At 39.1% G+C, this 25,401-nt stretch overlaps 1 protein-coding gene across 1 annotated transcript in view; it reads left to right on the forward strand.

Annotated features, from left to right (window-relative positions):
• The first annotated feature begins 394 nt into the window (after positions 1-394).
• Positions 395-25,401, forward strand: part of SHF (Src homology 2 domain containing F) — a 111,511-nt gene continuing 86,504 nt past the window's right edge. Inside the window, exons 1-4 of the mRNA XM_089488264.1 lie at positions 395-455; positions 507-669; positions 7,619-7,635; positions 22,636-22,688. The gene's annotated coding sequence lies outside the window, so the exon portion shown is untranslated. The remainder of the gene's footprint in view (positions 456-506; positions 670-7,618; positions 7,636-22,635; positions 22,689-25,401) is intronic.

A 25,401-nucleotide genomic window follows, 5' to 3' on the forward strand; every position in this document is an offset into this window, starting at 1 on the left:
ACGCTGCTTCCAGTGCCTGATTGTTTGCTTGGATTCCTTTTCTCTCTGTCCCGTGTTTCTCATGCTGCTGAGCGGACACTCCTCGGCTTCAGCCAGCAGTGCTCAGCAGCAGGCAGCAGACTCCTCAAGAAGTGTCCGAGCGGACACCACCATTACTACCAGAGGGAGCCCCCCACCAACAGCCAGCACGGGACAGCAATGTGCAGGCAGCATGGCCAAATGGATCAAGGAGCACCTAGGGTTCAAGAGCTCCAAGCCACCGCCTCCAGCCCCTCCTAAACCGGATTACCGGCAATGCCTAGCTGGGGGAGCCCCTATTCATCATCACCACCACCATCATCATCTTCACTCCACTGGACCTCAATTCCCAGTAGCTCCAGCAGGACAACCGGATATTTTGGCTGCATACAAGCTGCAGAAAGATAGGGACTTTGAGGACCCCTATACTCCTGCGAGTGCCACAGGTTCAAGTACCTCTCAAAACTCCTCCACAGCCCCTACATCAGTGCCTGCTGCTAATACAGCTCAGTCGCCTTCATCACCATGTCCTTCACCTGACGTCAAGTATGTGTCTCCCAAACACAGGCTCATTAAAGTGGACACTGGGGACAAAGGGGGCTCAAGTCCCACCAGTAGCACTAACCCGGGAGCCTCTAACCCAGGACAGCAGCCCTCTGCGGTGTCCAACATGGGAACACCAGGGATCAAGTCTCCCCCTGCCACATCAGTTGTCTCCCAATCTGAAGACTGCAAGCAGGATAAAGTAAGTCTGACGTATAACAGAGCTCTTTTGCTTCTGTTGATTGTTATTGTTGTGAGCTGAATCAAGTGGGTGCAAAGATATTTTGTGAACCATCCCACAAACTATTATTGTTTACTTTTCATCAGGCTACGGTTCATTTCTATGGTGTGTATATGTGCATATAAATACATGTATATTATACACACTTTATTGGTCCACAGAAATCTAGAAGACATTTCTCACGCTGCTTATACGTCTTATATATGCGATATCATTTTAACCCTTTCCCCGTCAGTGGCATAAGCAATACGTTTCGCACACTTCTAAGCACTAAAAGGGTTACGTTTCATCAGTAGGCTCTGCTACAGCTCATTACACACCTGGCACTCTTTCCTTACCCATGTGTTAACATCGCGTATATATACTACTACCTCTAAAGTGTATGATGCAAACTTTAACCGTCAATGAAGACGGGGAATACAAGGACATATATGACCCCAAATAAAGCCTAAAGGAAAATGGCACAACCTGGGAGAATAATATAGGGGTAGGAATGTATGAAGGTACTGCAGTCTGAATGGGTCATTGTTTTCTTTTGACATGTTAGGTCCTTTGTCTCTCACCATTCTCTCTGGTCTTTTTGTTCCCATTTAGTGGAGAGGAGGGGGGGTCTTGCATATACTTCTCTCCCATTTTCTGCCATTCCTTCTTTCTTCTTGTCCCTGGCTGTTCCTCATTGCTGCTCCTTCTCTTTCACCTCTGCAGTACTACAGAGGGGGCATCCATGATCCCTTAGATGCTTTGCCCTTGTGGCACCCTCTTTTGTAACCCCCCCCCCCAAAAAAAAACTGATTTATAATCCTGTGAATACAACTACTAAGCAGATTGTCTTTAGGTCAGGATTCTTTCTACATGTTGTCCTCCCACTGATCATTACGGTCATACGGTGTAAAGTTTATAGGTCTGACTTGGCAATGGTACAGGTTCTACAAATTGTATCTGTTCTGATATCAATTATGTATTTTGTGCCTGTATGCAAATATTATGCCTCCCCCATAGAGCTTGCAATCTAAAGCTAGTGCTAGGGACATTAAATGCTAACAGAAGCCTTCAACAAAGCTTTACTCTTCCATACCTGCATGAGTAGATGTGAATGCAGATTTAGACAACCAATTGGACTAAAACTCCCATTACACCCATTCAGCTTTGTCTTGGTTAAGCATGATTTGTGTTGCTTTTCTTAGCAGCAGGAATGTCAATAGGCTGCATCTCCTTGCACATTAGTTGATATGAAATAGGGTTAGCATTTTGTTTTGAAGACACTGAATTGTAAGAAGAGGTCGCCTTGGTAAATTTGCCTTGTATTCAGAGAACTGGAAATGAGATGCTGAATTAATACATCCAACTGTCATGTGTGACTAATACCTTCTGCCAACCACATTTTAATCAGCAAGTTTGACTTCCTTGTATCGGAATGCCTTGGATTTCCTTGGTGACATAAAGATATCAAGTGTTATTCATTTTCATGAGCCAAGGGTTGAATAATATGTATGGTATCTGTACAACATTGTTTAGAACAGGGAATTTAAAATAAGGACAGACAGTATAAAAATTACTAATTAAGGGGACGGAATATCGAAATGAATCTGTACACAGCTAGCCTGAATCTAGCTTGTAAATTAATGTCTTAAATTGACTGTTTTTATAAAGGGTTAATTCTGCATATAGGCTAATTCCAAAAATCTCTACAGGAGATGTTTAATGATATGGCATTTTAATATTCTCTAGATCAGTTTCAGTTGGACAAAAGCCACTTCATTTATTATCTTTGATCTTAATGAATTAGAGAAAACATTTATATTCTCTCTTCTAATCGAAAACCAGATTAATAATAGAAATTGCTGTGAAACAGTGGAATATATAGAAACAGTGCGTTATCACTGACATTTTCAAGGGTGCCATTGATTTTATCACTTAAATGTGAATTTATAATAAATTATTTGCCAGAATATTACTCTATGGAGGCTTACTGGAATGTCTCAGGATATGATGGGATGCAACATGGTGGGATAACCCACGAGATGCTAGACAGTGTGTCAGATAACCTTTGTTGAGCCTGCAATGTGTGACTGATCTTTTAAGGGGGAAAGAAATGTGTTACCATTATCTGAGTGTCAATGAGTGATATTGCCCGTGTATCGCAGATTTAGTATGATGATTTTCTTTTCTTTTTCTTTTTCTAACTGTTTGCGTATGTAACATTAAGACAACTTTAAAGCAATGATTATTATTGTTATTATATTTTATTTTATATAGCGCCAACAATTTACACAGCGCTTAAGACAATACATATATTTAAGGGGTATGACAAGACGAGAATTGACAGACTAAGACAAACCGATACATTAGGTGGAGAGAGCCCTGCTCGCAAGCTTACGATATATATTTGTGAATACGGTATTTTGGTGACTTAGACTTTACTATTTAATTCCGACCAGGCTTTAAAATAATGCATGTGCCTAATTATTGTAGAAAAGCCTTCATGTATAAAGGGGCACTAAGGGATCCCATTTGTCAAACAGATTCACATTTTAGACACATTTGGTGAATTTGAAAACCTATTAAATAGATTCATATCTTAATCACACACCCTTAAGGAAAAGAAATGAGCAATATTGGCTCATCCTGCAGGACATTAAGTGTTATATATGTTTGTGTGTGTACACACACACACACACACACACACACACACACACACACACACTGCTGTTGAGTGATTGTATCTCTATAAAAACCAATTAACTGCTGTTGCTTATTTTAATGCTGAATTTGATTCTTTTCTCTCTACCAAAATCATTTTATCCATAACCCCCATTATATTATGTCTAGGTCTGTCTTTTTTATATCTTTTTTTTTTCTGTAGTAATTTATAAATTCTACTAATTTAATTTCAAGGCCCCCCTACATGTTGATCTACCTACTCATATTGATATTCATGCCTTGTGCAAGGGTAAGGTAACCTCTAACAGTTTAGCTGTTCTGAACTATATCTAACATTTACGCTGTTCCAAGCCACTCAGAGCATCTGGAGCTCTCCAAAGATTGCCTTTTGCTGCCGGTAACTCGCTAGGTTTCACGCCACTTGTTGTTAAGCAACAGCTAGGGAGGGACATGTTCCCCAAATACTCTGTCAAACTAGTCCACAATTCCCCAAGAAGTCTGCTAGTAACCCACTCACTTGACTTGTCTGCAGCTGCTTTGTTTGAAACACTGCTAACAGCTTCCACTTACCAAGAGCTTGGAAAGATATTACATTATTAAAATATCACAGACCCCCCCACCAAAGTTCTCTTCCTCTTAACACAATTGCTACTCGGACTTGCCTTTTAACCTGATGTACTTGATGTTCTACAATGACACCACCTAATGATTTTATGCCTGCAGATGTATTTATCTTGCAAGGTTTTTTTTCTCTTGATTTGGTATGATGTCATGTAAGTTAACTTTCTGATACCCAAGTCATGCATTTCTGCTGATCAAACTGTAAACACACTCTCTCTCTCTCTAACACATGCAAGAAGAATGTAGTGTTTATTTGATGTGACATACATGTGGTTTTGGGCCCATGTGAAATGATCAGTTGTCATAACTCCTAACTTATGGTACATTCCAACACATGTGATGGAAATAACACATTATGTGGCACACTTTAGAATAAGGCCATGTTTTCAACAGTGTGGTAGGCACCATCCTGGTTCTGAAATACCCTGGAAGAAGCACATATTGTAACATGGAGATGGATGAAGATGATTGGCATAGTGTTTTTCCACATTTAAATTGTGAGCTATCGGAACAGAACAGCTTTCAAACGATTTAAGGAGCCATCCAACAAAGGATTGACCATGGTCATAAGCATTAAGGAAGGACTAAATGAAGCCCAGACTATACAGCTAACTCATATACATAAAATACGCAGTGAGCTTAATAGTAAGAAGAAGTATTTGTTTTATTTCTATGAGTTTTAGTGTTGGTCTAAGGTAATAAAACTTAACTGGTTTGATTATGTACTGACCTTTTGACTGTTAACATGATAAATGTATAAATATTTAATTTTTCTGACTTGAATATTGTGAATGAAGTTCTGCCATGTTCCTTGCCATCCTTCTTTCGACAGCATTGTTCTAAAGGATGTTGCATCTGGAACTTCCAAATATACAGAAAAACAGTGGCAATTTTTCATGGAGTAGATCATATGATCTTACAATGTTCTTTTTATTTTTAAAATGTAAATATTTTGTTATATTGGAGCTCTTATTGAGAGCCTTAAAAACCTGTTGAAAGCTCTCCTGATCCTAAAGGCACTATACTGAAAACCTGATTCAGATTATACCGTACATACATATTTAATACTAGAGGTGTATCCAACCCATAGAGACCATACCAGGTGTGCCATGTTGATTTCCAAATTGCATCCTGTTCTACTGATTAAACTAGGATAGATACGTATTAACTCCTCATTCATTTGTGGCATCTGAAATACTCATAAAAACACTTGCATTGTAATTACTGCTTATCTACAAATCGTACTATAAAATAACCAGTTCAAGATCTTAACACTGGAAAAAAGGACCCAATTGAAATGCTATAACTAGGTAATAGCTACCAGCAAAAAGGCTAACATTCATTTTGAAGGTGCAGCTGTTCACAACAAAACAGAATTCTCCCCATCTGGCCTTCCTCTGGGGGATCTTTTGTTCCAGGACTAATTTATTGTGGAAATTGGTTGTGTTTTGGGCCAGCTACAAATGGCCTCCAGCTAAAATCAAACCTACGGTTTACGTGATACCTCCTCGACTGCTACACTACAACAATTTTCACAATAATTTTGCAGTGTTCAAATTAAGTGTGAAAACTTTACATGTTATAATAACCATTCTTAATCATGTTCACATTAATGTAATTTTATATACTCCCAGCTTTATAACCAGTTTGGTATAGATTTGTATATTTTCATCAAATAGATCTTTGTCCGTTATTGTGATTTGTTTCTTGTTTATTGTATGTTTAGCTTAGCAAAACGTATTTGAGCTTCATAGGCAACATAGTTTAAATAGGCACAAAACAGTTTCCCTTAATACAATTATTATGGGAAACAACCTTTCTAGTATATGCAGTTGTTAATTATTTCTTGAATGTTAAGGCATTCCACGCCAAACCAGAAAAGCACTGTTGACTCTTAGATATTCTATTCTCGGCTTTTAGTTATCATAGCTTAGCACTCATCGCTTATGAGGTGTCCACTGATGTTAACAATAACCACAGCACCATTCCTTTTAACATCCTATCTTCCAGAGAACCCCAAAGCAGTCAGAATTAAACTCTTCATTGCTGAAGAGACCCACAGAGCTGTAGTAATGAACTCTTTTATTGCTAAAGAGACACGCAGAGCCGCTTTAATTAATCCCTCCACTGTTGTGCAATTTGCATACCCACAGAATTAAACGGCACTTCTCTGCTGGAAGAAGCCCTGGAATTCTGTTACAATTCTTCTTACTACTTTAGAGACTTACTGTATAGATTTTTCAGACTTCTCTATATCCATACAGTCACCCATTAGCTACAAGTACCATGCCTAACATAGACATTGTCTTATTGATGTCTTGCAAAGCTAAAGCTTAGTTTTAGAATGATACCTTTATTTCTCCAAACACTCCAAAAACCACATATTAACAACACACTATGAATGCCTTCTGCCTTTCTGGTAAGCAATATGGTCATGTCACATATGATGTAGTCATACACAATATTACCATAATTAAATGGTGGAGGTGAGTTAACAAGTATCACACATTAATGGTATGCAAGGTGCCAATTATATCTTTCTTTATTGCAGATTTGGTACCTGCCAATGAATGTGGTAAACAGGAGTCCATCTGCTTTAAGCAACAGCGTTATTGATATGAGGTTTAAAAATTAAAATGATATATATTTTTATTCATCATTTTCTCACCCGGCATTATATTCAAGCAGGTATAAAATGAAATAGTCTGGAGGATAAGATGTAATATGTTCGATATCACAATAACGCAATGCAACATAAGAACTGGGGGGAAAAAATAAAAAACTGCTTGTAAAATAGACTTGTTAAAGTTCAAGATCTTTACAAATTTTAAATTTAGTCTTTTAAACCAGTGTTTGTTTTTTCCACTTTGGAACTCTCTGTCTTTGAACCCATGCAGTTAACCACAAAATAAAACCAGAGGCCTACTTTTTCTTTTTTACTTGTTTCAACTAATCGTTGAAACAATAAACAGATTCAAAAGTTTTTACTTGTTTCCCAAGGAAATAAACTGTATCTATGCTGAACTTTATGAAACCAGATCACTGATAAAGAAAAATAATGGTATTTAAATTACTATAATAATCTAAGACCAGGCCAAGGTCTGATTAAGGCCTGAGACTTTACATTAGGGAAAAATGGGCAGACTAGGTGGGTCAAATGATTATCTGCTGCCAAATTCTATAATTCTGAATGCATTTGTGAATAAACCTAATTTAATCTCAATATTTTATTTGTTACACTAAATAATATAATGACCTGGGATTTATCCATGCGCCAGCACTTGCTGGTGTTAGGTTTCAGAGTAATGCACTCTGCGCAGTCAAAGGAGATAAAATGTTGGCAAAGGGAGATAATGTCTCGCTTACACAGAAGGAACGCATTAGATGTTTTTAAATTGTGAAGCAACAAACAATGCATCTGAACAAACTGATAGCTTCACTGTATATTTTCATGCAGATATAAGTACTTTTTTTAAAATTGTAAATCACTTTGAATCTTAAATTAGACAGATGCCCAAAGGATTAACACCTTAGGAAACTACATGAAGGTGGTTAAGCTAGAAGGCTAATTGGATGGGGGGGGGGGGCTCCTAGTGATCTAACAAAGCTGGCAAATAAAGGCAATTATTCTCATTTTAATATATATATATATATATATTTGCTTTTAACCAATATACAGTATATAACAAAGCAAAGAACCCACACATACCCAGTAAATACTTTTTTTAAAGTCAGTTATCTGAAGCATAAATATTTAAGATTCTGTCAACCTATCTGGTCATGTATTGCTTAGATTGCCATGTTAAAGTACCCTATATGTGTGTATGCAATGTGATATACACACACAAACGTGCAAACAGTAAGTTATTAGGTATATAGCTGTACATGTTATAATAAACGTTACCCTACCCAACAACTGGCTTATAAATAAAATAATAAGTCTTACTTAGTTTTTCTTTTTTTTTTTTCCCACTTTCTCTGCATAGGAGTATGGGAAAATTGTTGGACTCTCTGATGTTGGTGGTGCCTTCTTACAACTCAATCAGTCTTCCAAAGCGAGATGATTTTATCTCTCTCTTATCTTATCTAGAGGAGTGCTATATAATCTGTTCAATGCACTTACGCATATGTTCCATTCACCCTTCTCGAGTCTTTAAAAAATCATTTACTATAAAAATCAAGTATTTGACTACAGTTTGATACAGTTACAGCAACTTTACAAACACATTATTGTGATTATTGACCCAACATATACATATGTTTTAAATAAACAATTGAGTGCTTTGTCACCCCATAACTTATCACTTTTTCTGACATTTCTGATTGGCAGTCTTGTAAACAGGACCTAAAGTATACTCTTGCTATAGAGCTGTATTATTTTCTAAGCAGCTGCACCATTCTGTTGTGGGCCTTGCAAGAGCACAAACTAATCTGATCAAGGTCATTATATGGGTTGAATCATGTGATATTTCATGTGTCTGGAACCAAGTATGTGTACCAACAAGATTTTTTTTTAATGTGCACTAGCTTTTTCCCCCAAATCTTCTCCTTTATTATACTGGGAAAATCAAACACAGATACTATTATAATATGCTTTCTATATATAATGCTCTTAGCTGACATTTGATTTTTTTCATATATATCTATATCGAGAAGAATTAATACAAAACTCTAATAATAAAAAAACCCAACAATTCATAACATAGCGAACTGACATTGACTAATACTGGTATGGGAATGAGAACCGAGTTATTACCAGTGTTTGTTCAATTACTAGTCTCAAATTTTTAAGTGCCTTTTGGAAGTTGACCAAAGATTTTCCCAGCTAGCTTTATTCTTTATAAAATAGTTTTATTGATGAGAACTGATCTCCGCCTTGCAAGTAAAAGAACAGGGTGTGAAAGTAATGGCTTTTAATACACACCCTGTTACCCTTTTACTAGCTGGAAATCGGAAACCTCTAATGAGTGATGCATTTTGTTCTTTGACAGTAGGATATTGTAAACATGAATGCTTTGACATGATTAGATATTCTGTGTCTGTTCTGTGTTGCATCCCATTTGCTTGCTTAACACTAGTTTCTAACATTGTTATGCACATAGTAATAGCATATATCATTCTGAAATGGCATTTTCCATCTGTCATATTACGTGAAATAAATATTGAGGTCAAAATAATTAACGGTTGTAAAAACCAGTCACTAAACTCATAATTAAAGTATAATATATAATGTTTACATTCTGGTTTTCTTGCCAAAGTAATGCACATATGCAATATAAAAAGACACAAGTAGGAGTATGGTCACAGATTCTGTGGAAGGATTCAGTTGTTACTGTTTGAATACAATTTTAATGCTCTGAAGTTTGCTTATGGATAATAACCAAGGTTACACAAATGTTATGTGGGGCACTAACACATATAAAACAGTATTCTCTTTATTTGTTAACTCATTTTCAATCTTGAGTGTGACATTTTATTATCTGAAGAACAGAATTCATATTATTCTTTTAATGCCAATGCTGAGTTTTTATGGGTGCATAATTTTTTTAAATGGTGTTCACTCTGGGCCACTGCCTCTGTCCACTTGCAAGTAGTAACTGGTTTCCAACAGTCACTCACTGATCCGTAGAAACATAGAATGTGACGGCAGATAAGAATCATTCAACCCATCCTGTCTACCTGTTTTCCTGATGTAGAGACTCAGACCTTAATCAGTTGGTCTCAACTTAGATACAAGATAGCTTTATGCCTATCCCAGGTAAAGAAAAAAAACAAAAAACATTATGGTACTCCACAGAATTAATAATTACAGTTAACTTGTACATCAAGTTTTTCTCTAATTTCTTTTGTTTATTTGTAGCCTGATTTTCTCATTATTTAAATGTTATATTGTTTATAGGCACAACACGTTTTCTAAATTAAACAAATTTAAATATGTTGCATACTGAGGATTCATTTTCATGAAGAATGCATGCTTGTAGACTCAATAATTCAGCCAGGTTTAAGATTATAGATATTTTTTGAGCAGGGTCACACCAGGTTAAGCATCTGGTTCTTATGCTGTAAGAATAATTACTTTTCAGAAACAAAAGGTAAGGAGGGCCCTGCTCAAATAAACGTACAATCTGGCAATTTGAAGGGTATCTTTTGCTCTGCTTGCGACCCAGCTAAATATTTCTATGTGTTCCTCTGCATGCTTCGGTCCTTAGTGCTTTTGGGGGATCAGAGATCAGGGGGAACCAAAGTATTTACAACACTGATTGGTGGCCTGACCTCAGAGGGCCTGGTTTTACCAGGAGTATATTAATTACTATCCTAATTCACGCCACAGGGGAACCGTTTTTGATCATACCCACTTCCACTTACTTCCTGCCCTTTTAAAGGCCAACTGGGCTACCCTGGCTCCCACACGCAGCTAGCCCTGCTCACTGCCTCACCACCAAGAGAGGGGAAAAGCCAGGGAGTCCACCCTGGAAAGATCTCAGGTGTGAAAGTAGCATCTGTTGCAGAATGTTTCACTACTGTATCGTTTTATGTAAAACAACTTGAAAATTAAGTTCTATAACAGGAGAGAGGGCATTAAATAATGTGTATTGTGTAGAACTGAAATCTGAAGGCAGAAGGAAAAGAAACCCTACAAACAGTTACATGTATTGTGGGTACAGCAAATTAACTGGTATGCATCATCATTAAAACACTATGACGTAAAGAGAAACTGGGCTGTGGCCTCCTGGATGAATATTTACAAATACCAAGACCTGTCTGCATATACATATATACAACATTTTCATTCAGGCTTTTAAGACCGGTTTAGCAGGAATGGTTCAATGTTAGCAGGAATGTTCAAATGCCACCCACACTACAGATTTGTGAAATCGCTTAGGGACTTATGATTTAAGGAATGTACTGGTTTTTTTCTTTTCTTCTTCTTCTAACTAAATGATTGAGGGAATTTGCTGGATGCCTTTGCATTTGCGCTTTAAAAGGATATACGTTGCACTAGAAAGTGTGTTTGTTTATTTGTGGTACAAGTGGCCAAGATAGACAAACAGCAGAGTCCTTGGATACTGAGGATTTACAACGACCTTCAATTCATTGAATAAATGCTATGTGTGATAGTGAAACACCACAACATCATTGTAACACCATGGAAGTCGTTAACACAACTTAGCAACACTCTTATTACGAAGAAAACACAAGGAATACTGATAATTAATACTCAATTTATTTAGAACGCAAATGAAAATCCCATCTAGACACTCATTTAGACTTAGCTGTGGCTGTTCTTGCAAGTGATGTACTAGTCCAATTACTTTATTGTCTAGCCTTTTTGTTCCCTTTACTTGTCTTTTTGCTGCAATAGGGTGTAGCTTCCTGCCCTGAGGCTTTAACGCTAACTGATGCTGCCCGTCCTTGTTATATAGAATATCTAGTATTATGCTTTTTTTATTTTTTTTTATTTTAAGGTGTGGAGTTTGAAACAGAAATAATCCAGCATGTTAGGGCAAACGGCTGTAGCTGCAAGTTTATAGAAAGGACATCTGGCATTTATAAGGCAGTTACTTCCTGCTGGAGCCTCTGCAATAAAAGCCTTAATGATAATATAATTAGTATCTGAGATACAAAGTTTTCTTTATCTGTTTTTAATGAGTCTATCAGTCATACATCAGAGAGAAATATTAGTGACACAGAAATTCAGGATTTTTGTGCAACAAAGTAAAAATGTATAATTAACATTATAACATTCAAGAGGCTTGAAATTGTATCAGACGTGTGTGCAGTAAGGTGATGAAGGCCAGTTCGTTCATAAACAGAAGTCATGGGGGTCCCATTCTGAAACATTGTTTGATTCCCTTCTACCACTGCTTGTATTATCCCTTATCCCATCCCATGTGTATTTACCTGTATTCCTAACATTTCTTGAGGTTAAGCCAATGATTGTCATTCAGTTGATTAGAAAACATTAAAAATGAAACCCTTGGCAAATCTCTAGGGGTGGGAGAGCTTCATATTTTACAGATAGTAAACTCTTACTCAACATCTTTTAATGCCATCATACAGTCGTCATTCTTTTTACTATGTATTGTTAAGGTGCTTCTGTCTTGAATTTGATAAGGTAGATAACCTTGACTAAGACTTTAATGGGGTACATATGTGTAGGATGGCATAAGAAAGTTTTCAGACACCTGCTCGTGAAGAGTTTAGGGTAGAATTTAGTAGAAATGTAAGCCATTTTTGTATGTGATCTTTACATTACAAGCTGGCAAAGGCCTTCTTTATGTTTTGTATCGGTTTGCCAGTTTTAGTGTGTAAATATCTGGGTAAATTGTTGCATTCTATTAATGACACTAACTATAATCACAATGCCTGTATTTCCATAGTCCACTGATGTCATTACGGGCATATCCCCCAGAAAACATTTTAGACCCCATATATTGTCTCCCCATGCAATAACTTTGCTGCAGGCTTGTGTTTACCCTGTGAAACAAACCAGGTAATGACATACGATTGGGTGTAACCCACTTACAGCTTCCTTTCCTATGGAAATAATATGCTGAATTGACATGCTGAAACCACTAGGAAGTGTATTGTATTTTCCTGCACTGAAGTCACTGTGAGGTTAATGTTATATTTTGCTCAGCATTTAAATTCTGAAAAATAATTTTCATTATATTGTGACATTCTTGTATACTCTTCTAATATGTAACATGGGTTATATCAAAACTTCCTTTCAGAAACTGTATAACAAAATATTTTATATACTGAGTGGGCAAAACTAAGGATTTAAATCAGCACTAGTACTTTGAGTCTTTTGCCTATGGGCTTGATGGCCTTGGCATAATTTGTAGCTTTAGAGTGAGTAACCTAATATTTTGACATATTTTCCTGGCTGTTCTATGAACTATAGTAAAGAACTATAGATGCCAGCTGAGGGAGTATTGAATTTAGTTTTATATTTAAACAATAAAAGCTACCGTGCGGTCTTATAGTTCACACATTTAGAATTTTGTTTCAACAAATAATTCATCTTTTCAAAAGTATATTAGGAAATGTTACTGCTTATGTGCAATATCTGCAGACCTTGGTCAGTAACTTGGCAGCAGATAATGTTTCATTAAATTATGAGCTCAAATATGCTTCAAAACTTGTATATCATTTTAACCTTAATCAAGTGTTAAATATTTAGTTTTTAATATCTCTCTACAAGGGTGGGGTTGAAACATGGGCTTTTAAAATTGGGTATGCTTCTTTTAAAGGAAAGGAGAAGCATCATTTTATTACATTTTCAGTTTTAAAAGTGCCACCTCTCAAATGTGTGGGATAGGCTTCATTTTAGTTTGACTTCTATGATTCATATTGTTTAAACAGTATCTCACAAGTGAGTAAACCCCTCACATTTTTGTAAGTATTTTATTATATCTTTTCATGTGACAACACTGAAGAAATGACACTCTGCTACAATGTAAAATAGTGAGTGTACAGCCTGTATAACAGTGTAAATTTGCTGTCCCCTCAAATATAACTCAACACACAGCCATTAATGTCTAAACCTTGGCAACAGAAGTGCACCCCTGAGTGAAAATGTCTAAATCTGGCCCAAAATGTCTATCTTGTGTAGCCACCATTATTTTCCCGCACTGCCTTAACCCTTTTGTGCATGGAATTCACCAGAGCTTCACACGTTACCACTGGAGTCCTCTTCCCCTTCTCCATGACAACATCGCACAACTGGTGGATGTTATAGACCTTGCGCTCCCCCCACCTTCCGTTGAGGATGCCCCACAGATAAATAGGGTTTAGGTCTGGAGACATGCTTAGCCAGTCCATCACCTTTACCCTCAGCTTCTTTAGCAAGGCAGTGGTCGTCTTGGAGGTGTGTTTGAGCTCGTAATCATGTTGGAATACTGCCCTGCAGCCCAGTCCCCGAAGGGAGGGGATCATGCTCTGCTTCAGTATGTCACCGTTCATGTTGGCATTCATGGTTCCCTTAATGAACTGTAGCTCCTCAGTGCCAGCAGCACTCATGCAGGCCCAGACCATGACAATCCCACCACCATGCTTGACTGTAGGTAAGACACACTTGTCTTTGTACTCCTCACCTGGTTGCCGCCACACACACGCTTGACACCATCTGAACAAAATAAGCTTATCTTGGTCTCATCGGACCACAGGACATGGTTCCAGTAACCCATGTCCTTAGTCTGCTTGTCTTAAGCAAACTGTTTGCGGGCTTTCTTTAGAAGAGCCTTCCTTCTGGAACGACAGCCAGGCAGACCAATTTGATATCATATATATATATATATATATATATATATATATATATATATATATATATATATATATATATATATATATATATATATATATGATGCTGAACATGTGCACTCAACTTCTTTGTTTGACCAATGGCGAGGCCTGTTCTGAGTGGAACCTGTCCTGTGAAATCGCTGTATGGTCTTGCCTATGGTATTCCTATAGCCTAGGCCATTTTTATGTAGAGCAAGAATTCTTTTTTTCAGATTCAGAGTTCTTTGCCATGAGGTGCCATGTTGAACTTGCAGTAACCAGTATGAAAGAGTGTGAGAGGGATAATACCAAATTTAACACACCTGCTTCCCATTCCCACCTGAGACCTTGTAACACTAATAAGTTACATGACTCCGGGGAAAGGAAATGGCTAATTGGGCCCAATTTAATGGCTGTGTGTTGAGTTATATTGAGAGGACAGCAAAGTTACACTGTTACACAGGCTGTACACGCACTACTTTACATTGTAGCAGAGTGTCACTTCTTAAGTGTTGTCGCATGAAAAAATATAATAAAATATTTACAAAAATGTGAGGGGTGTACTCACTTTTGTGAGATACTGTATATGACCATAGAGTTTTTTCTTAATATAACTAGAGGCTGGATTCATTATCTTAAACCTAAAATGCTTTTGGGTATATACAACCCCAATTAAATGATGTACTAAATACCGTTTGTTAAATGAACATGACACCAATATGGATTTGTCAATTTTCTCTTAAAAGCATGTGGACATTTAACCTTTAAAAAAATCCTGCTTTCTGTTTTCTTATATTTTGAGTCTTCCAAGAAATACACTGGAACTAAATATTCTAACAACCTGCTTAACCTATTTTAGTGACTGTAACAGGGCAGCATTCATCTGACATAAAACATGTTGTTGAAGCAAGTATTCTTTGTCCCTTTCCTGTTTGAAACAGAATCATTCGCATTTCTCTAGGCTACTTTTGGCAGTATTGTCCAGGGGTTTAAATACATGATTAATTCAATGTTAAACTGAACTTAATTAAACTCTCCTTAATTTCTATTGACATTTTTATTCGTTTTGTAATTGTCAGTGCTATCTCTTAATGCATTCACACTGTGTTTTAATTGGAATATACAGAAGCTGTGATTTTAGGCTGTAGCTAGCCTTTGTGTAGGTGGTAAAGGTAGTACCCACATGCAAGACACAGATTATTAACACAGTCTCTGTTCACAAATACACATCTTGCTTAATGAAAATTTTCAGTGCTTTCAGATCACTTGGATTAAGTAAATTTGCTTTTAGTAAATTGGATGTACATTAAGATGCCCCTAATAATGAGGTAGGTTGCAGTCATTAAGTAATAGGTTAAAAATGAGCGCGAATATTTTCTTATATATACTCTATTCAGATTTTTGAGCTGATTGCATATTGACAGCAAAGTGACAGGGGCATTAAACTAAGCATGGAAAAGGGAAATATGCTCTATATTGAGAGTTTCTCACAGCCCAAGGGCACTACAGGTAAATAAATTGCATGTTCAGAAAAATAATCAGACTGGTTGCAGAAACTGACATTGGAAAAATAGAAAGCACGTCAGAAAATACGTGCACGTATTTATTTCTCCAAATACTTACATAAGAACTGTCTGGAGGTGCCGTTTTCCCTCGTGTTCACTTGACAATAATGAAGAGTAGCTATTGAAACCAGGCTTGTGCATGAAAGCAAAGTAGATATTATGTAGCCACAAGCCAGTTGAGAGTCTGAGAGTTTTATCGTCATTATAATCAAGGGTTAAATCCACATAATATTTCAGTACCCTAGACGAGTGATTTACATTATATGTGGTGCTACCGGAGACAAGACCAACTAGAGTATTCATTCATAGATTTTTTTATTTATTTATTTTTTTGACATTTGCATTCCCCCTTTTCAGATGGTCTTCTCTTCTGACTACTGTTTTTGACATGTATCCTTTAAATAAAAAATAAATGATAGTTCCATTTTCTTACCCATTAGAGAGGCAGTATGGGCAGCATGTCTCATCTTAGATGCAGCATGAAGATCAATTGCTGATTTGTAGTGACTGGTTTTATGTTACATACCCCCCAAAATGAAACACAGAGTGTGATGGTAAATAGGACTCAGCGCTTAATCAGTCCTTGGATTTCTGTCCTTGGACTTCTGTTAGATTCAGGCTAGGTTTATGCCTATCCCATGCATGTTTAAATTGCCTCACTGTTTTAGTCTCTACCACTTCTCTACCACAGCCTCTAAAGCTTTCTAAAGTAAGAATGTCCCTATTTGAGTAGGTCCTTTACAACTTACCTCCATCTGCCCCTTTTTTCTCTAAGGCTAGGTTTCCACTTGGTTTTTTTTTAGCTAAAAACGCCCATAAAAACGCCAATAGCGCCACCAACAGCAGCCAGATGTTAGCTGTTCTTCAATAGGAAATCGCAGAATGCCATATCCACTTGGCGTTTTTTTGTTTGGCGTTTTTTCAGTCCTCTTTGGCGTTTTTCTGCTTTTTGGGGCTCTGTGGCAGTTTTTCAAAATCGCAGCATGTTGACACACTTCAGCGTTTTTTGCAAGGAAATCTTGGCGTTTTTCTCCAATAGAAGTCTATGGGAGAGAAAAAACGCCATGAAAAAGCCATGTGGATTTATTGCCTTGGCGTTTTTTATGGCGTTTTTTCCACAGTTACAATGCAGAGGATGGACCCAGTATCTGTGTGTCCTACGAGAAATAGGCTGGAAACAAACAGTTTCACACAAAACAAAGTTCATATTGAATTCTACACCATTTGGAACAAACATGCCATTACAAACAAACATACGCGACGCATCAACTGGATCCTGCATGCCAAAAGCAACAGCAAACAAGTTGCACCATCATTTGGGGCCAATCTTCCTAGAGGAGCAGACATTCGGAATAAAGCATGCCTTACAAACCACAGAAAAGTGACAAAAGGGTCCGCCGGGGCGTTTAAGTAGAACTCTACCAAGTAAATGACATCAGGGGGCAGATACTTGCCATTTATCCTAATCCCTTTTAGCTGGGTGAAACTTCTAACTTGTAAAGGCTGGAAAAACTGCCTAAGGTCAAAAAAAGCAATTTCCACAGAAAGGCTAAAACGCCAGAAAAAAACGCCAAAACGCAGAAAAATGCAGTGGCAGTTTTCTTGGCGTTTTTCATCAAGAAAAAAAACGCAGGACAAAAACCCAAGTGGAAACCTAGCCTAATGGTATCCTGCTCCAGGAGCGTAGGTTGTTTTGAGTATATATAAAACAAACTATTTTAACAAACTAATATAATCAACAAAAATGAAGACCAACATAGTTCATGCGGGAACAGGGCCCTTCATTAGTCTTGTATCTATATGTCAATCGCTGTATTGTACTTGTCGTTATCTGGAAAATGTTCATCTTGTACAGTGCTATGGAATCTGTTGGCGCTTTATAAATAAAGTATAATAATAATAATAATAAGTATGTGTTCCTTTTTCCGGTCTTAATCTGGTCTTGTTATCGGACTTAGTTTAAAATATACACATGACAAGATGCTGCATATAGGTACTGCAAGGCAGAATCTTGGCTTATCAGACCGGTGCTTTGTAGAGAGAGGACAAACAAATCTGTGTGGACGAAGCAAACAGTAATAAAAGACTAGTCAAATTCAATATCTCTTTGTTTTCAGCTGTGTTCGTGTTATGGGGTGTGGTGGTGCAGAAACCTGACATTCTTGGAAATATAAAAGCTGTCAGATTTTCAATAAAGAAACCGTTGCCTTTTATTGCAGCCCCAATTACAATAAACACTTTGTCTCTTCTGAATGCGCTCTGGAGAGGAAAATACAGTATCATGCTGTTTATCTATTGATAGCCTTGTTTATAGATATAACACTTAAGCATATCAATTTACCCTTGTTTCCATTTTCCAACCTTTTTAGATTTTCTTTATTAGTTAAAAAAAGCACTTTTTGTTTGCATGAGCGTTCCGTTTACTGGCCATTTTACAGCGATAAACCAAAGCCTAATCTAAAGGAATATTCAACGCAATTTTTGTAAAACTAAAGTTTTAACTGACCATTTCAAACCATCTCTGTCCTACTGACAAAAGCAGGTATTTATTTCTTTGTCCCATAGATTTCACTTTTTATTTTTGCACAAGCCTAAACACTGGTTTTCTGGGAGACTCAAGTACATACAATGTCACGCATAGGTCCACCCATAGAACAACTTGTTTCTATCTCTTTTGTAAGATACACCATACCTATACCTAGGACCAATCCAGAGCTGTCCCGAGTCTGGGAGTTTTTTCCAGAAGGGAGCAGGGAGAGTGGGTTATGAGTAGGCAGGACATGAATGGGGAGTAGGCCAAATGCCACCTGTCTGCCTGGCAAAAGACAAAGGGCATTAAAAGACTCGTAGAAGCCAGGCTTCACCTGGAGACTCCGGCCTTGCAAAGCTTTATTTGGGCATGGTGCTCCAAAAGCTGAAATCAATGGCAGTAATTGTGACACTGGCCATGATAGTTGGCAGCTATAACCAGGTTGTTATGAAGGGCCCCAAATAATTGGTGTACTTCAATTGTCCAGAGTATAAAATGTTCTATCAGTTATTAAATCAACACAATCACAGAAATCGATATATCGATATATATATATTTTTTAAATTAAAGAGAAACATGGTGAATATGCTTGTGATATATTAATTTTCTCAATATGACCTACATCTACTCGTTGATGCAGACCCAGTCCGCTTGTTTTCTCACAAGTAGCACTCCATGAGAACACTCAATGCACATCAAGTTATGCTACTTTCATCCCTGATGAAAATAGGTTGAATGGGTACTCGCATCTCCAAAAGATATCACAGGTATGTCTGCTCTGAATCCACATACCTAAAAAAAACAACAAAAAAACCCCAAAAAACTTAGCAGCACCCTTCCATTTTAGAAACTGAGCTAGACCTTCATTAATAGCAACTGCTGTGTAATAATTATCCTTAAAGAGCAAAAGAACCACACATTTTTAATTCTACATGAAATGATAAGACAGATGGTGTTAGACTGTAGAGGAACCCCTACTGGTACAGTGATGTATCATGTGTGTCACTTAAGAAAGTGTGTGTGATGTTTTTCACCTTCAACACTTCTAAGAAAACATAATCTGGTGCTGTGAGCATTACTTTTTTTTAGTAAATATAGTATAGTTTTAATAGGGGTGTTAGGTTTGGAAACATGGCATTTAATTTTGCACTCTTGTGAAATTTTTTGAATCATATTCTCAATCAATATAAATATAATTACATTAAACAGGAGCCAAAGAATTCTGAGACTGCTGGGACCAGGCTGAATAGATATGTTGAATATGTATGCCTTAAAACACATAAGGATAGTATGTAAAGTTGTGTCTTAAATAGCAGTGTGTTCATCTGTACCACATTGCTACCCAGTGGGCAGCGGCTACTCGTATTGAGCTGGTGGCCATGTCATTTGACGGTCTCTTTAAACTGCCAGGGCCTCTTAGTCATCCCCTGTCTGGCCGTGGTGGGTTGAGTGCTGCTGACTAGTCATTGGTTAATAGAGCAGGCAGCCTAAGATGGCTACTTGCTTCTTTGTCAATAATATTGGAAAAAAGCTTTGTCTGCATACTACCATCTGATATATACTTAGATCTATCATGGGGTGGTCGGATATTATGGCATACCAACTGCCCACCCCTCCAACATATCTGATCTCCTCAATGAAAAAAAAATTCCAAGAAATTGGAAGGTAAAATGTTGCAGCCTATAACGCCCATCACCTTTAGCCAGGCTAATGGTGGAAGCTGTAGTCTACAAAAGCAGGTACACCAGAGGTGCAAAATATGTATTTCCCCTAAATTGTGTAAGTATATTCATGCTATTTAACCTTATGTTATATGTGCCTAAATTGCCAACTTGATAAAGACCTCATCGTGAGGTTGAAACGTTGTTGTTCTTCTCCTTCAAATAAACCTGCCTGAGTGGAACCCTTGAGTGCCTGGAGCCTTTTTCTATTTTAAATTACCATCCATGTCAGGTGTCTTGTCACCTGCTAAAATGAGTGGATTATGCGAAGCCAAGACAAAGTACTCTAACTACCAAAAAAAAACCATCTATGTATGTGGGGTATTTATGTAATTATGTAGTAGGAAATGTTTTGCCTTTCCATGCAGCTGCATTTAATGTGCACAATTCTAATCAATGCAAATGTGTTGGTGAAAAAGGGTAGAGAAAATCTATATGATGGCTATATTTGTCAGAGATTTGTGGCAAATGAGATATAGGCCCTGCAGAATAAACAAATTCATGGTTAGGAATCGGAAACAGGCATGTTTTGTGTCGTGCCCTCCAACTACCAAAAACATAATAAATATTATATAAAAATACACATGCTGGATATTTTTATAATCTGGAGATGCAGCTGAATAAATGTTGGTGGATTTCTCTGATGAAAAAAACACAGAAAATGAATATTAACGGCTAACTTTGGCAGAGGTTGGTGGCCACCCATGACAAGTGTTAAATCCTCCTAGTAAAATACCCATGGTATTTTCAAAATCAAGACACAGTTAACTTGACTAGTTAAGTAACAATTGTCAGAGGTAAGCCACATGAAAAATGTGGGGGTTTTTTTGTTTTTTTTTTAAATATTATTCATATTACTGTTGGACTATACTATCTGAATGTGATAACAAAAGAAAGCCCTCTCTGTCCTGGTAAAAAATGATGTATAATGTGTATGGATACACTAAATATAAAAAAGCAGAATTATGGTTTTCTAAACCTATGGTAACGTGGTGGAAAACAAGTTCCAGGTTTAAGGTAGTTAAAGAAGGAGTTAAAGGCTGGAAAAAATAATGCGCGCAGAAATCCCCTAATAATTTAGAGCTGCCTTTGAGCCCAAAGGCACAGCAGGTGGAAACTGTGTACCTTTCTTTAATTTGGCACCAGTATTCATCATACATTCCTAGCCAAGTTCAGTTTCTTGCTCCTGGCTTATTAATTCAAGTAGCAGCTATAATGTAATTTTACACTTGAGTTAAGCCTATGCTTATAACCTTGCCACTCTTTTTTTGAAGGCTAAATTAACTTCCCTTTGTTCTTCACGACACCTCAGTTAAAGATAAGCATTACAGTTTGTTTTTTTCTCAAAAGAGCAGAATCATTTTACAGCAATAAATTATTTTACTTGACAACATAATTTTTGGTATATATTCTTGGTTTACAGGTGGAAATTACCTATTTAATAGCTATACACACACAAAACTGATTTCAATGGGAGCACCAGTCAGTGGCATGAAAATAGACCCACTGTGGGGCTCTGGTACTCCTACTTGTAATTTATTTAACAGATTGAATATTGGATATCAAAGTACTTACAACGTTTGCATTCATTGTTGATAAGGCTGTATGGGACACTAAATTGTCCTACGAAGGTTTTGAAACAGTTTTTCATGTATAGTTTTTCACTCATGTATACGGCAAGAATAACCATGTGTAACAGATAGATCTTAACATCCTAGTTTGTATAATTTAAATATTTAAAATTACCTCACTAGAATGCAGGGAAATACTTGCCTATTAAAAAGTTTTTGCCATTGACTTATATAGATCATTTTATTATTTAGAAATTTATATTTTTTTTTTACTTGGTTCTGTAAGTAAATGCTCAGTACTATGTGTGGGACTTCAAATGGAAAAGCACATAAATGAGATATTTAAAAAAAAAAAAACTACTGCGGCCATAAAACCATGTGGTAATAGACTGATTTCTTAGGAACATAAAATAATAATAATCTCATCTGCCCATTTTCTCCTGTAAATACTTCAAACCTCATTTGGTGTTTGATCTTCTCTTATATATACGATACAGCCTTATGCCTACAGTGCACATGAAGTTAAATATTCTTACATTACATCTAAACCTGTTACACATCTTCTGCACAGTAACTAGCAGGGGGTGAGGAAAGGTTAAAATGTGTATGGGGAGGTTCTGCAGAATCCCCCCATGCATTTGCAAGGCGACGCCACTAACATACTTGCATTTAAAGGGTCCTCTCGGCTATTATATGCATAGTGGCGTCGCTACAGGGCTCCCCCCGGGTTATTCCTTGACCAATCCCCCCCACCACCACCGAATTTGGAACCGTCCATCCAGGGCCGGACTGGCCCACCGGGATACGGGAAAATTTCCTGGTAGGCCAGCGGCTGTCAAGAGTTCCTCGTGACAGGGAGAGGATCGTCACGACGGAGGAGAGCAGGGAAAAAAACCCCACAAAAATGTAAGTATTACCAAAAAATAGGAGGTTAAAGAAAAGCAGACCCATATTCAAGGGAGGGGGGATTGCCTTGGGACATCATTAAAAATTAAATACAAAAGGGGGGGTGGCTGGGTTGTGGCATCACAAAATCAATATAAACAGAGGGTGTGTGGCTGGGGGTAATACACATGGCAGTGGGGGCATCAGCAAAAGAGTCTGCTTGGCCATCACATGAATCAATACAAAAGTGGTGGGGGCATCATATAAATAAATGCTGGGGGGGCAATATACAAGGGTGTGGGGGAATAAATGCACAAAGGGGGCAATACACAAGGTTGTGTCGTGGGGGAGAAGACTGTAATCAATACTAAAGGGGGACCTGACTGGGTATGCCCGCCAAACGTTTCCTCCACCCCATGGCCACCGGGACCTTCACTGGCCATACAGAACCAGCGTGCAGAGAGAAGGGGCTGCCTTACCACTGTGGCTAGCCGAAGCTGAGCTACACCGTGGGGCTATTGTCCTGTAAGGACAATTACGTGTGTCAGGACCCTGGTAAGCAGGTCGGGTAGGAGCCCAGTAGCAGGGGATACAAGGGGTTCTGTTTGCACCCCACGATGCATGACGGTATGTGATGTGGTACGGACAGGCGAAATAACACACGGCACAACAGAATACGAGGAAAGGTACTGTATTGATGAAGGATCTCACCAGCAAGAAAAGGCAGTAGTTTCTAGGCAGGATGCCTACTGTCAGGGCTGACGGCAGGAAGCCCACTGGCAGGGCTGATGGGTACGGAGACCCACTGGGTGGGCTGACTGGTACGGAGGCCCACTGGGTGGGCTGACTGGTACGGAGGCCCACTGGGTGGGCTGACTGGTACGGAGGCCCACTGGGTGGGCTGACGGCAGGAAGCCCACTGGCGGGGCTGACGGGTACGCAGGCCCACTGGGTGGGCTGACTGGTACGGAGGCCCACTGGGTGGGCTGACGGCAGGAAGCCCACTGGCAGGGCTGACGGGTACGCAGGCCCACTGGGTGGGCTGACTGGTACGGAGGCCCACTGGGTGGGCTGACGGCAGGAAGCCCACTGGGTGAGCTGACGGCAGGAAGCCCACTGGGTGAGCTGACGGCAGGAAGCCCACTGGGTGAGCTGACGGCAGGAAGCCCACTGGCAGGGCTGACGGGTACAGAGGCCCACTGGGTGGGTTGGCAGCAGGTACAGGCAGGTAGCTCAGGAACTAGCAGGTAGCTCACGGTACAGGGCCAAAGCAGAGCGGTCCATGCACTTCAATGCAAAGGCCCTGACAACAGGGCAGGGCAGGTTAATAAAGGCAGGTCCCACTCAGGTGATCAGACCCAGCTGACCTGGTAATCTGATCCTGAGCACTGCAGAGAGAGGGAGAGGGTGGCCACTAGTGGTAGCAGCCGGACATAACGGCAAAAGTAATCATACATGGTCCGGGCTAGCAGGGTGGAATCCTGACAGATGCCCACCGCAAGGAGCAACCTCTGGGTGCTCGTAGGACTGTGTATGGCAGTAGTGTCACCGTCTGTGGCGGGACAACCTAGTTCTGGCACGTAGCGCTTCCTCAAACACATGCTGATCTTCACGGCGTATGACAGTTCCATTGGAAGCCACTACACGGTCTGGTGGCAGCGCCTCAGGTGTGCTGGCCTGGGTGTTCCGGACCTTAGCCACTGGTGGCACAGATGCGAACGTCGCGGTAAGGACAGAAGTCGGACAAGGCAAGCATTCGCCAGGGGATAGGAATACCCCCTGTACACTGTATCCCTCTGAGTGGTGTTGACCAATACCGGGACTGGACTGGGTGGAGACAGGAATGGAGGAACGCCTACCAGCCGTTTGATCACGCAGATGTTGCTCATAATCTTCCAGCTCCTTTCTGTGCACGATTGTCCCATTGGTTGCTAGGACATAACCAGGAGCCCCAAGGGAGTGTCTTGCGGTTTGGAGTCTCCCGTTCCTACTTCTGTGAGCGGTAGGAGTGGTGTTCCTGACCGCACAAACAGCCGGGGGGTTCATATCCATTGATGTGTCTGTTACCTCTGCCTCAGATGACATACTGTCCATATCAGACCACTCGGGGGCGTCAGACAAGGTCTGGAGGTCATCTGACATTACGATGGAGGGCGTAGGATTCTCAGGTGCTGAGGACTGGTTAACCCCTGCATTACCTGTCTGTGATCGCGACAGGGAATGCTCCTGCTTTGTGACATCGCTGGCGTCATATGCAGGTTCCTGGGCATGGGGTTTCTCGATGTGGGTAGCAGATGGTTTGGCTGGTTTCAATGGACAATATGAAATCCTATGACCAGTCTCTCCACAATAATAGCATAGGTTATCTACTTGCCTTCTTTGTTTTTCCTCTTTGGTGAGTGGCTCACGCTTGTAGCTCTTCTTAGGAGCCTTCTTGCTTTTGGTCTCTGTCTTGGTCTCACCATGGTCGGGTTTTAAAACAGTCCGTACGGATATACATATCTGGAGAAGACATTCCGCCAGCAATTCCAGTACTGCAGGTATCCCCGCGGACTCCTTGTATTGGCCTTTGCATTCTGTCAGGACCCTGGTAAGCAGGTCGGGTAGGAGCCCAGTAGCAGGGGATACAAGGGGTTCTGTTTGCACCCCACGATGCATGACGGTATGTGATGTGGTACGGACAGGCGAAATAACACACGGCACAACAGAATACGAGGAAAGGTACTGTATTGATGAAGGATATCACCAGCAAGAAAAG

Source organism: Sceloporus occidentalis, unplaced genomic scaffold (genome assembly GCF_023333645.1).
Source record: "Sceloporus occidentalis isolate IW3139 unplaced genomic scaffold, rSceOcc1.0.p SCAF_37, whole genome shotgun sequence".
NCBI classification, from domain to species: Eukaryota; Metazoa; Chordata; class Lepidosauria; order Squamata; family Phrynosomatidae; genus Sceloporus; species Sceloporus occidentalis.